Here is a 13442-nt window from a genome sequence, read left to right on the forward strand (position 1 = left end):
TTTTGATGTGGAGGAGGGATTGCTTCTATCCATGGTTGGGTGCGCCACCATGTTAAAATCTCCTCCTAGAATTATGTGGGAAGAATGATGTTTCTCTAGCTCTATGAAAAAGTCTAAAAAGAATTGTACCGTAGCTCCATTCGGGGCGTATAAGTTAGCTATAGTTAGCTCCTTTCCCATGATGCGACCTCTGATGATAATAAATCGGCTCTCTGGGTCTTTGTATACCTCCTGTATTTCAAAGGGGAAAGAATTGTGGATGAAAATTGCCACCCCTCTGCTTTTAGAGGAGTACGTGGTGTAAAAGGATTGATTATAGGATTTATGGAAAAATTTGGGGTGGTTGTTTTCCGCAAAATGGGTCTCTTGAAGCAGTAAAATCTTGGCATTCAACCGCTTATATTGGTGAAATGCTTTGTTGCGTTTATTTGGCGAATTAAACCCTGCACATTGTGCGATATTGTTCTAATCGCCATATTTATGAGGGAATTGGATTTCTGTTGGCAAAGCGAAAAGAGTGGTGGAAGAATTCATTCCTTCTAAAGGGTTGAGAATGTTATAATAAGGCAACGGTGAGGAATTAAGTGCATCATAGGAGCAGAGGTGTATAGCACTCAGCGTAATCAGTGCCCGTGTCCAGGTGAGGCTAGCCCGAGCACGGGAGTGATACAAGATTATGACGATCATGTGTTTGTTGAGGCAAAAAAGTACATCTTTTGAGGGATTTACCAAGATAAAAAAACTTTGAAAATATAAAACAACTTAATAATAAAAATAAGAAGCGGAACCATGGATCAGTATACCGTTAAGGTACTGAAAACTATGTAACAGAACTGGAGGACAAATACCTCCTAAACAGGCGATCAAGAGCTAGTAGCCCCAAAGAGCCAATGTGGGTCCCCAATGTGAAAGCCGCAAAGAAGAGATCCCTACGTGAGGGCTGCTGTCTGTTAATCGACTGAGTGGGTGCAACATGTACAAGCTTAGAACCATAGCGATGGCCAATTGAACGATATAACTTGAAAGTGAGAGGAAGCCTCCCGAGTGATAGCTGAAGGCGAGATAACCTGAGAAAGCTTAAGTATGGGTAAAAGGTTAAAAAGAGTTCAAAATTTTCCCCTTTTCTTTTTTCTTCCTTCCCCCCCAAAAAAATGAAGGAAAAAAAAAAGGGGGAATATGCATTTTCTTCCTCTCGCACCCCATCATCCTAAATGCAAGCACATGGATTTAGAGGAAGTATATCCCTGTGGTAAAGTGATAAATTCTGTGAACGACACTTCCAGAGAACAGTATAGTTATGTGGTGAGTGTTACTTGCACGTTGGATGGAGGCCACCGGGTGTCAGTAGAGAGTTCAAAATATGTATAGTGAGGTAGAGAAGGAATTTACTTGAGAGAGTATCTTGAAATTTTATGGCTGGCCAGTAGGTGTCTCCATCCATCCATAAAGATGGGAGTTGATTGTTCTGCTGTAGAAATAAGAAATTATCATAGGGGAATAAAAAGCAGATGGAAAAATGGAGAAAAGATTGAGAGAATGGATACTCGATGCTAATGAGATATGCGCTTGCCAGGAAGATCTTGCATATCTTCTAGATATAAGGGATTCCAGGTAGTATATCAAAAATATGTGCTTTCCAGGAAGATCTTGCATATCTTCTAGATATAAGGGATTCCAGGTAGTATATCAAAAAATTGGAAAAAAAAAATTATTTTTGCTGCCATGTAGGAATTGGATCTGGGCTTCTGAGTCCTCTTCTTGAGGCCAGTGGTGAAGGACGGGGGGCCGGACCAGGTGAAGGAACCGAGGCTGGATCAATCAGGCCTAATTTAACCAGCGTTTCGTGGCCCTCTTGAATGGTAGTTACCACATAGGTGGATCCGTTGTGGGGTATAATCAGCTTAAAAGGAAAGCCCCATCTATAGTGCAAACGGGCCGATTGTAACAGTGGTTATTTCTTTCAAGCCGCGTCTCCTCTCCAATGTGGCCTGTGAGATGTCTGGATAGATTTGAAGTTTGTGGCCATCTATAAGGATGTTAGGGGTGTTCCTTGCTGCCCTTAATATCTCCTCCTTAGTGATGAAGTCTTTCATGCACAGGATCACATCTCTTGGGGGCTTATCAGAGGGGGGTTTAGGGTGTAAGGCTCGGTGGATCCTGTCACAAGTGAATTGGGAGTCATTCGCATCTGGCAATAAAGACCTAAACAGCCTGTTAACAGTGGGGACGAGATCCGTGTAGAATTCTGGGATCCCACGCAGCCTCAAATTGTTTCTTCGATTGCGATTGTCCAAGTCTTCAATGTGTGCTTGTAGTTGGTCAAAGGCAGTGTTAAGTGTTTCATGATCTCTACTTAATTCCTTGTAGGCAAGGCAGAGTTCATCATGCTTCGTCTCTAATCTATCTGTTCTCCCACCAAGTGCAGAAATCTCCTGTGTGAGTGTGTTGGCTGTTTTATGCAGCTCTAATTTGAATTTTGCTATACATAGCCTCAAGGCTATTGTCCAGGTCTGTTTTAGTGAGAGGTGTAGGGTACTCACTGTTTGCTGTGGTGGTAGAAGAAGATGCAGAGTCTGAGACAGGAGGATTACTTCCTACATGTGCAGGGGAGAGGGCGGCGCCATCTTTCTCCATATTCAGCTTTTCCCTGGCCCTGAGGAGGTAGTGTGTTAGGGACTTTTGAGGCGTCTTGCGGTGTTTCCTGCGGCTTGAAGACATGCACGGAGGCTTCGGCGATCAGGGGGCGATCAGGTCGGTACTTTCTCTAGGTGTTAACTGGCCCCTGTCGCCTGGATTGCGGCCGTGATGAGCGAAGCTCTTTCTCTAAGCCGCCATCGGTCCCGCGCCGCGCATGCGCACCCAATTCCAGCTAATAATTTTAAGCAGTTATCAAAATATTTTTTGGGGCATATTCAATTGTTTTATTTTAGGTTAAGGCTAGTGACAACATGCTTCATATATCGTTTTTATGTTGCGTTTAGTATCACTTTAACCTGGCAAAAGACAAGGCTAAATAGAAAATGGGATGATTTAGGCAAGGTTCAAGGTTTAAAGCTCACCAAAGACAGAAAATGGTAATGGTAATAGTGTAGAACAACAATTCATGACTTTACTTCAAAGTGTCCAATTCTTCACTACTCTCTTTCTCGATTTTGAATTCCTTCAGTGGGCTGAACAAGAAACAAACAACAGATTCCTCCATCCACACAAATTAGGTGGATGGGAGAATCATTGCCTGTCCCCAAATACAATTCCCCTGAGGTCAGTCTGTCACCCAGTATAATATTCCTCAAGGTCAGTCTCTCCCCAGTACAATGACATAAATATAGGCGCATACGTCATACCATGAGCCCGAGTCCATGTAGATTAACAGTCACTGGATGGGGTTCCGGATGGAAGGAACAGTCCACTGGTTAGGGCAGCCTTCAAGGAACCAAAGCCAAAGGTTCCACAAACTGCAGACAAAAGACAAAAATAGAGGCGCCTCTAAGTGTAGACTGTAAGCAATTTTTATTGAACAGAAAAGAATGCACTTACATCTGTATGCATGTTTATGCAATAAAAACCCATTCCGGGAGTCGAGATGAGTAGAATGATGGACGTTATCCCCGGTCTGTGTAGCTGTTCCGCTAGCGTGCAAACCTCTTAGATGTAAACCGACAATGCAGCGAAGCCATGCTGTGCTGACACTTGGAAGGAAGAGGCTCACCGTACGTCAGTGAGAACGAGGCTTCCAGTAGACTATATCCAGTAGTAACCTATGGCGCATTTTGACACCCATGGATACATAGCTGTAGTTCTAGTTTGAGAATTCTGCAGGTCTCCATAATGCTGTGGCGTATACAAATAAAAGATAGATACAAATAGAAGATAGAGGGCCAGGCTACACTATAACGGCTTGGTATGGGACTAGGGTTGCCACCTCATCCATTTAAACCAGGACAATATCCCTCCAAGTCAGTTTGTCCCTCAGTACAGTTCCCCCCAGATCAATCTGTCCACCAGTACAATATTCCCCCCTAGATCAGTCTGTCAACCATTACAATATCCCATCCAGATCAGTCTGTTCACCAGTACAATTCCCCCTCAGGTCAGTTTGACACATCCACATTCAGTACAATCCCTTTCCCCAGGTCGGTCTGTGCCCAGTTCAATCCCAGCCCCCTGGGTCAATCTGTGCCCAGTACAATAACCCTCCCAGGTACGTCTTTTGTGCCCTGTACAATCCACTCCAGGTTAGTCCGTGCCCAGTACTACCCCCGTCCTCCCCCACCCCTGGGCAGTCTGCATACAGTACAATCCCTCCAGATTAACTTGTGCCAAGTACAATCCCCCCAGGTTTGTGCACAGTACAATCCTCCCCACCAGGTTAGTCTGTACCCAGTCCAACTCCCCCCCCCCTGCCATATAAGTCTGTGGTGAGTAAAATCCCTCCAGGTTAGTCTGTGCCAGGTGCAAACCCCCTAGGTTAGTCTGTGCCCAGTAAAAACTTCCCAGGTGAGGGGGGGGGGTGGATTAGCGGACAGACTAAAGCAAGCCATGGATTAGACGATTTCCTTCCCTGCAACCACTTGGAATTTCTCCTGCGAACTTACTGTATTCTCCTGGCGGGGGGGGGGGGGGGCAGGAAGTCCTCTCTGCCAGGAGAACACAATGATTATTGCTAGAGACTATAGCCACTGGCAAAAATCACATTATAGAAATCCGACATGCGGATTGTACCCAAGTCGACCGATCGCTTCACTTTGATACAAATCAGCCTGCCCATAGATGGTTTGAATCTCAGCTGGCCCCTAATGAACCTACCAACATTCAAACCATCTATAACCAGCTTAAATCTGTCACAGTCTTGTCTGCATAATCCTAAATCCCCTTATATTCACAGATCTCACGTCAGACAGACTGGCATGGGAGATTTATTTTCTGCAGGCTCCAGTAGTTAGGATTAAATCAGAGTCCACCCCCTCCTGAGATGCCAAACCCACCCCTATAGACGCCCACAGTTCCAGCATAGGATCTGTGTGTGACTGCAAGTCAAGTCACACAGGATCTTCTGCGACAGAAGCCACACAACAGGCAGAACCCCAGACTTGTCTCCTCCATGGGTGCAATGTGGGTCACAGCACAGTGGGCCCCATCCCCCTTTGAACCTGTGGACACAGCACGTATTGCACCCGTGAATAATACACCACTGTGCTAGACTGTAAATGTAGTTGTAAATTATCTATTCTAAAACGTATAAAGATATTCACTAGCCAGCCAAAGCAGCAGTATATTTATTGTGTAAGCTATAAAGCAATGTGCTTAATCTTTAGAAAAATCAAGTTATTGCACTATTTATGGCAATCATGAACAATTAATAGGACAAATGACTATTTCTGCAGACTGTATAGTAAATGACACACGTCCTCCTAAGGGTAAATCATTATTAATGGGACTAATCAACAGTTCTGCACTGTTTATGTCACTAGCAAACCAGCAGACAAATAGCGCAATAAGTTGTCTAATTTCCCATTAAAGGATCTAAACTGCAACCGTTATTTACTATGTAAAATATAAACAATAGCCCTTATTCTAATAAATATATTTTTAAATAATATATCCAAAGGCTCCTGTTGATCAGTAGAGCAACCCTTGCTTTAGAGGTTATTATTAAATAATCATAAGAATATGCTCATTGTTTACAATGAAGATAATAGTCCAGTTGCAAACTTGGAAGCAAAAATTTTTTTCAAAGGTTTTTAAGGTGTACTAAAAGGATCTTTGCCTAAGGTCTAGTTATACAGTATCTATTTCTTTTGTTTAAATTAGCTCTGAAAATTGAGATCTATTTATCTAGAATCTCTCAGGATCATTTTGTTGCACACATGCCTTCTCACATGTGGAACACATTTATGCCTCATTTCTGTATGTTCACACCAGTATTTGGCTTTACAGTTCTGCAGTCTTCTCTACTTGTTGCACACGTGGCTCATGCTTCTTTGCACAAAAAGGCCCTTTGTAAATGTTCAGTCTTTCTTCCTCATTTGTTTGGAATTGTGAAACATGCCCCAACATGTTTGCTGTGCAGTTGTTTAATATTGCTTTGGTTGGCCTAGAATAGGCAAACTAGAAAAGTACAAACTACATTTATTCTTACAAATATATATATATTTTTTTCCAGCTCCAATAATCCAACTTTGAGGCAGAGTTTGCATCAATAGCAGAGGTAGATATTTACACGCTATTACATTTATTTTTTGTTTACTTTACTGTGAAAGTATATTGCAATTTTACAATTTAAAAATGTTTTTTTTTTATATATATATTTTTAAAGGAGTTGTAGATGCATTAAGATAAAAGGTCTTCTGTGTGTAGCAGCCCCCCCAGCACCCCCTAATATTTACCTGAACCCCCTCTCTATCCAGCGATGTCCACTAGTCTCTCAGTCACCTGGGACTCTCCCTCCTGATTGGCTGAGACACAGCATCAGTGCCATTGTCTCCCACTGCTGTCAATAAAATCCAGTTGGCCAATCAGGAGATAGAGGGGGTGGGGCCGAATGGCAGCTCCATGGCTTAATTGACACAAAGATGCCGCAGCTCGGCTCAGGTGCCTCCATAGCAAGCTGCTTGCTGTGGGGGCACTCAAAAGGAGGGAGGGGCCAGAAGAAGCAAAGAGGGACCCGGGAAGAGAAGGATCTGGGCTGCTCTGTACAAAACCACTGCACAGAGCAGGTAAGTATAACATGTTTGTTTTTTTTTAAAAACACAAGACTTTACATTTACTTTAAGTGCCGGTTCCCACTACTCCGACTTGTCAGGCTACTTGGTTGCCTGACAAGTAGCTCCCAATGCTGTGCAATGGAACCATTCTAATCAGAGTGACTCAAGTCGCTCCGACTGAGAAAAAGGTTCCTGCACTATTTTTTGGTGAAGTCGGAGCGACTTGCATTGACTTCTACTAAGAGAAGTCGTTTGCAAGCCGCGATGAAGTCGCGCTGCACAGGCGACTTCAAAGTCACCTAAAGTCGTGGCGACTTTGAGTCGGATTAGTTTGACACGGCTCTAAGGGTGCTTGAAATTGTTTGTCTGCTCCTTGTAAGCATTTTATTATTTCATTTTAACCACTTGCTGACAGTATTATAGCTGAACGGCAGCTACAGCATGGCCTGGCCAGTTCTAGGAAGGCGTCATATGACATCCTCCCATGATCATGCCCTTTGGGACACAGCTGATCACAAATTGAGGTAAAGAGCCAATCAGCGGCTCTTTACCACATGATCAGCTGTGTCCAATCACAGCTGATCACAATGTAAACACAAGCCAGTTATCAGCATTCCTTTCCTCACGCTGATAGCATGAGGAGAGCCATCAACCAGCTTGTGTAAAAGGGACATCTACACTGATAATCAGGGCACTGATTACAGCGCCCGCCAGTGCTGCCAATCAGTGCTCACCAGTGCTGCCAATTAGTGCATCCTCATCGGTGTTACCTATCAGTGCTGTCTGTCAGTGCCCATCAATGCTGCCTATCTGTGCCCTTTAGGGCTGCCTATCAGTGCTGCCTATCAGTGCAGCCTCATCAGGGCCCATCAGTGACCATCAGTGCAGCCTATCAGTGACCATCAGTGCAGCCTCAGCAGCCTGATTACAAAACTTATTAACAAACTTTTAAATTTTTTTTTTTTCAAAATGTTTCTCTTTTTTTCTTTATTTAGCAAAAAAAAAAAAAAAGAAAAAAAAACAGCAGTGATTGAATACCACCAAAAGAAAGGTAAATTTGTATGAAAAAAAAAAAAAAAAAAATCATATGGGTACAGTGTTGCATACCTCCACAATTGTCATTCAAAGTGCGACATTGCTAAAAGCTGAAAATTGGCCTGGGCAGGAAGGGGGTAAAAGTGGCTAGGATGAAAATATGGAACATAAGTAACCTGCTGCGATCTAAAAATATCCATGGTAAAATGTGAGTAAGTATTTCTAATCATATCTACATATGCATATGTTCATATTTTGTTACTAACATGTTTATATAGTGTTTAGTAGATGATATATCCTATGCTTCACAGGAGCAAGAAAGGGGAACAAGAAAGAATTTTATGGAAGTAAGTCATGATAGCTTCCTTCAAATCCCTAACCACATAACTTTAAAGGCTCTCTCGGTACAATGATGATAGTTTTCTTTAAAAATGTGTATTTTTGAAGGATTATAATGTTAAAATAATCATGTACACTTTCTTCTATTCATAGGCACCCAAACTATGCATTCCAGAAAAGGCCAAGGAGAAAAATACCACAGAGCAGGAAGTGCTATAATTTATTATTGTGAAGATATTTACTCCTGTAAAAATAAACATACCTCACATTTGTCTACCTAACTATGCACAACTTTGTAAAACTATTGTAGTTGAAGGATGCATTCAAAAAACTCTTGTAGGAAAGATGGGTTTGATAAAACCAGCCAATTTTATAGTAAACATTAGATGGAATGTTGACATCTCAAACGTAAAGTGAAATCCTTACAAGTATCTCTGTGTTTTTAACGTATCCCTAAGACTATGCAGTCAGAAAAGAAGCCAGTCCTGGAATCAGCAGGTCCATCTGGAAGAAACATAAGCAAGGTTAGTATCAGTCTCTAAGAATCATAAAGTCAAACAAGTAAACATGTTAGTAATGTCATGTAAAAGTCTCAGCAGATATGTCTTTCATAAACTTCCACCATCTTGGAGAGTGACAAAGGACCAATACACAAAGGACCAATAATGAAGATGAAGAAAACAGCATTCAACTTCTACTCAAGTTAAATACATTGATAGCAGTACTGAAAATTGATGATGAGTCTACAGTCCTAACTTACATGCCCTGTGGTGATGAACAGTTAAGTGACAGCAGAAACGGTTACACAAAGACACCTTCATCACGACCCACGAAAAGCAGACAGAAGGAAACTTTAAGTGACAGAAGTGTGAAGCAAATAACAACAAGAAGAGGAAATGCTCAGATGGTCAGCAACACAATATGAAAATGTATCTTTCCCATGAAATCAAATCAATGTTAATAAATTCCAGATGACGCTAGAACAATGCTATGTGTGGTGTAAATTTTCACCAAATATATCTCCAAAGTAGGGATGGGTAAACGGTTCAGGCCGAGCATATTTTCGACCCTAACATCGCCCATTCCGGTGTTCACCAAACACATGAATTTTCTGTGCGGTCGGCGGGATGTCCACCTGCCAAGCGCACAGTCAATCAGTTGCTAAGGAAGCTTCCCCGCTGACAGCTGAATAAAAAAAAAAAGTCATTGTCGAAATTGCTGGCAATGTAACTTTTTTTTTCTTAAAAAGACGTGGGGTTCCCCCTGATTTATACAAGGTTCTTTGGGTCTGGTATGGATTTTAAGGGGAACCACACACCAAAATTTAAAAAAAAATGGCGTGGGGTTCACCCAAAATCCATACTGGACCTTTATTCGAGCCTGCAGCCTGGAAGGCTAGGAAAGGAGGGGGAGTGAACCCCCCTCCTGAGCCATACCAGGTCACATGCACTCAACATGGGCGGTGCTTTGGGGCCCCACCCCAAAGCACCTTGTCCCCATGTTGATGGATACAAGGGCCTCTTCCCCACAACCCTGGGCGGTGGTTGTTGGGATGTGCAGGCAAGGGGCTTATCGGAATCTGGAATCAGAATCTGGCCCTCAGATCCTAGCCCCCCCCCCTATGTGAATGAGTATGGGGTATATTGTACCCCTACTCATTCACCAAAAAATTGTCAAATGTCGAAAAATAAATTAAGACAGGAGGCAGTTTTTGACAATTTATTTAAAAAAAAAAAAAATAAAGAAAAAACAATCTCCACCGACGTAGATCCATCATCAATTACGATGCCTGCCACACCACTAAATCAAAAAAAAAAAAAAACGCTCCACCCATGACAAGGCTAATGCCTGCTCCTTCATCTGACAGTTAAAAGATCTTTGTTTAAAATTATAGTATTGCCACTACATATGACATATGTTCAACCAAGGGCTCAGAGCTTCAGCAGGTTTTCAACAATCAGCTTGTGTTGAAGTAAAAGGGTTACACACAGCTTGAAATGTGGCCTCTTCCTGTGTTCCTTTGATGCATACACTACCTTGCAAAATAGCATTGTTTAAAGTGATTACGGACTTCATGGGAATGATTATTATGATGGGCTTCTGGGATTGGTGGCATATTGTCCTGATCAGTGTCTTTAAACTCAAAATCAAGAAGCAATCCAGCACGATGGGCTAAGTTATGAAGGACACACCAGTCCAAACACATGTCAGCAGTTAGCAAGATACAGCGAAACCTGCCTATAAGGGCCTCAAATATACATAGCTTGTCTTAGTATTAACTGCATTGTACTGAGATTCAGCAGGTGTGGAGCATCTCAAGAATGATGTTAGAAGCCATGGCAGGTAAGGATAGCCAGAATCACAATAATACAGAAATTTACATTTTTAGAACACCAATAGTATATCATGATGAGTGGGTAAAAACAGCAACATTTCTTACATACATTTTGTTTTTAGTGGTTAGTAGGGATGAGCTTTGAGTTTGAGTGAAAGCTAAGTTCGACTCGAACATCGGTCCCTCAATCATTTATCGAATGACGAACAAATGTGCTTCTTCGTGGGAAATTCAAGATCTCATAATGCACTGTGTGCACGCCGCGCGTGCAGCACATTATGTGATTTGCCAAAACATGCACCTCATGCTTTGGCCAATCAAATGATCTCTGCCAGGTTGCCTTTAGCCAATCATGGCTCAGGGGCCAAGTACACGCCCCACACTACACAAAGGCTGCCGTGCAGCTGCAGCGTGGTGTAGTGTGATTGTGCGGGCAAAGAGACAAGGAGAGGAACGTGTGTGAGGCAGGGCGAGATTAGCTTTTTTTGGAGTTTGTCAGACAGTGCAGAGAGATATTGCTAGCAGTGTAGGGAGGGACAGGAAAGTGTTTGAGGCAGGGAGAGAATAATTTATTTGAAGTTTGTCAGACAGTGCAGTGAGACATTCCTAGCAGTGTAGGGAGGGCCTGGAATGTGTTTGAGGCAGGGAGAGAATTGTTTATTTGCAGTTTGTCAGGCACTTCCGTGCCAGTGAGACATTCCTAGCAGGAAGGGAGAGAGATTTGTGTTTTTTACAAGTTCAGAGATCAGATAATGAGAAGTATATTGAGTAGTGCATACCATAGACCATACATACATCTCTATATATAGGGCTATCAATTACATCATATCAGGTCATTGCGTATACTATATACCCATTACATCTTTCCAATCTATAGGGCTATTGATTACATCATATCAGTGAGAGTATTGGTACTCGGTCACTTGCATACATCCTGTAACCAGCACATCTCATCTATAGGGCTATTGATTACATCATATCAGTGAGAGTATAGTTAATCGGTCACTTGCGTGCATCCTATAACCAGCACATCTCATCTATAGGGCTATTGATTACATCATATCAGTGAGAGTATTGTTAATCGGTCACTTGCGTACATCCCATAACCAGCACATCTCATCTATAGGGATATTGATTACATCATATCAGTGAGAGTATTGTTAATCGGTCACTTGCGTACATCCTATAACCAGCACATCTCATCTATAGGGCTATTGATTACATCATATCAGTGAGAGTATTGTTAATCGGTCACTTGCGTACATCCTATAACCAGCACATCTCATCTATAGGGCTAGTGATTACATCATATCAGGGAGAGTATTGTTAATCAGTCACTTGTGTACATCCTATAACCAGCACATCTCATCTATAGGGCTATTGATTACATCATATCAGTGAGAGTATTGTTAATCGATCACTTGCATACATCCTATAAGCAGCACATCTCATCTATAGAGCTATTGATTACTAGGGATGATCGAACTTTTGAAAAGTTTGGTTCGACCAGAACACCCGAACTTCCCGAAAGTTCGGCCAAGATTTCAGAACCCCATTGAAATCAATGGGACCCGAACTTCGGTAATCAAAAAACACCATTTTGAAGCCCTAAAACCCAATAAATGCCCCTAAAAAGTGCCTAGGGTTCTGGGTCATGCCCCAGGGACTATTAATCACACAAAAAAGTTCTTAAAAATTGTCATTTTTGATAGAAAGCCAATCATTGAAAAAATTATTGAAAAAAAAAAAGATTTCTTTGGATTTAGTGTCTGGGGGGTCTAAAAAGTATACCTGTAAAGTTTCAGCTCTGTAGCATGTCCAGAACCAGAAAAAAAGATAGTTTGTATTAGAATTGCAGTAGAGCAGGATAGTGGCTCCGCTATTTTCACACCCGACCGTTTTTGTTGCAGGCGTTTATTGGGCTTTTTTGTGGACGTCTTTGGAGGCAGGCATGACATTTGAACTTCTGTGTAGGGGTATATATATACACACACATGTATGTATATATACACATACACATATATAGGTGTGAAAGTAGCAGAACCCTATGACTGCGCTAATGATATTATTTGCAGGCATAGGGCTTCGCTCCTATCACACCTATATGTGTGTATGTGTATAAATACATATAAGTGTGTGTGTGTGTGTATATACCCCTACACAGAAGTTCAGATGTTATGCCTGCCTCCAAAGATGCCCAAAATATGCCTAAAAAAAACACCTGCAACAACACACCTGGGCGTCTTTGTTGCAGGCATTTTTTTTGGCCATTTTTTGGGCGTCTTTGGAGGCAGGCAGGATTTTCAAGTCATTATTGATGAGTGAGATAGGTCTGTAATTACCCACCTCACCCGGGTCCTTATCCCGTTTTGGAATGACCGAGATAAAGGCCTGGTTGCTTTGATTGTCTATGGGATCCCCGCCTTTGAGAGCATTAAAGAATCTTGCCAGACACGGGGAGAGCAGCTCCGAGAAAGTTTTATAATAGATGTTGGAGAAGCTGTCCGAGCCGGGGGCAGAGCCCACTTTAAGGTCCTTAATTACCATTTTGATTTCCGCTTCAGTAAATTTTGCTTCCAGGATATCCCTGTGTTTTGTGGAAACGCTTGGTATGGGTAAGTCCCGTAAGAAATCCTGCCTATTGGGATCATTCCCGGAAAAGTCAGACTTGTAAAGCTGTTCAAAGTAAGTCGTGAAATCCTCCATGATACGTTGCGGATTTTGGGTTCTGCGACCCCCCCGGACGGACATCTTAGGAAGGGCCTGGGATCTCGGTCTAGGTCTAAGATTATGGGCTAGCATAGAGCCCACCTTGTCCCTGAGGTTATAAAACCTGGTGCTCTGCCAGCGGAGGTGCTTTTCCGCCGAGTTGGTCAGAGCCAGATTAAGTTTGGCCCTGGCATCATCCAGAGCTCTTGCGGACACCGCGGTTGGGTTCCATTTATGGCAGGAACTGGGAGTGGCAAACTCCTTTTCAAGACGTTTAATATGAGCCCGCCTGTCTCGTTTAATGTTGGATGCGATTTGGA

The sequence above is a fragment of the Pelophylax lessonae genome (assembly GCF_965119305.1).
Source record: "Pelophylax lessonae genome assembly, chromosome: 8".
NCBI lineage: Eukaryota > Metazoa > Chordata > Amphibia > Anura > Ranidae > Pelophylax > Pelophylax lessonae.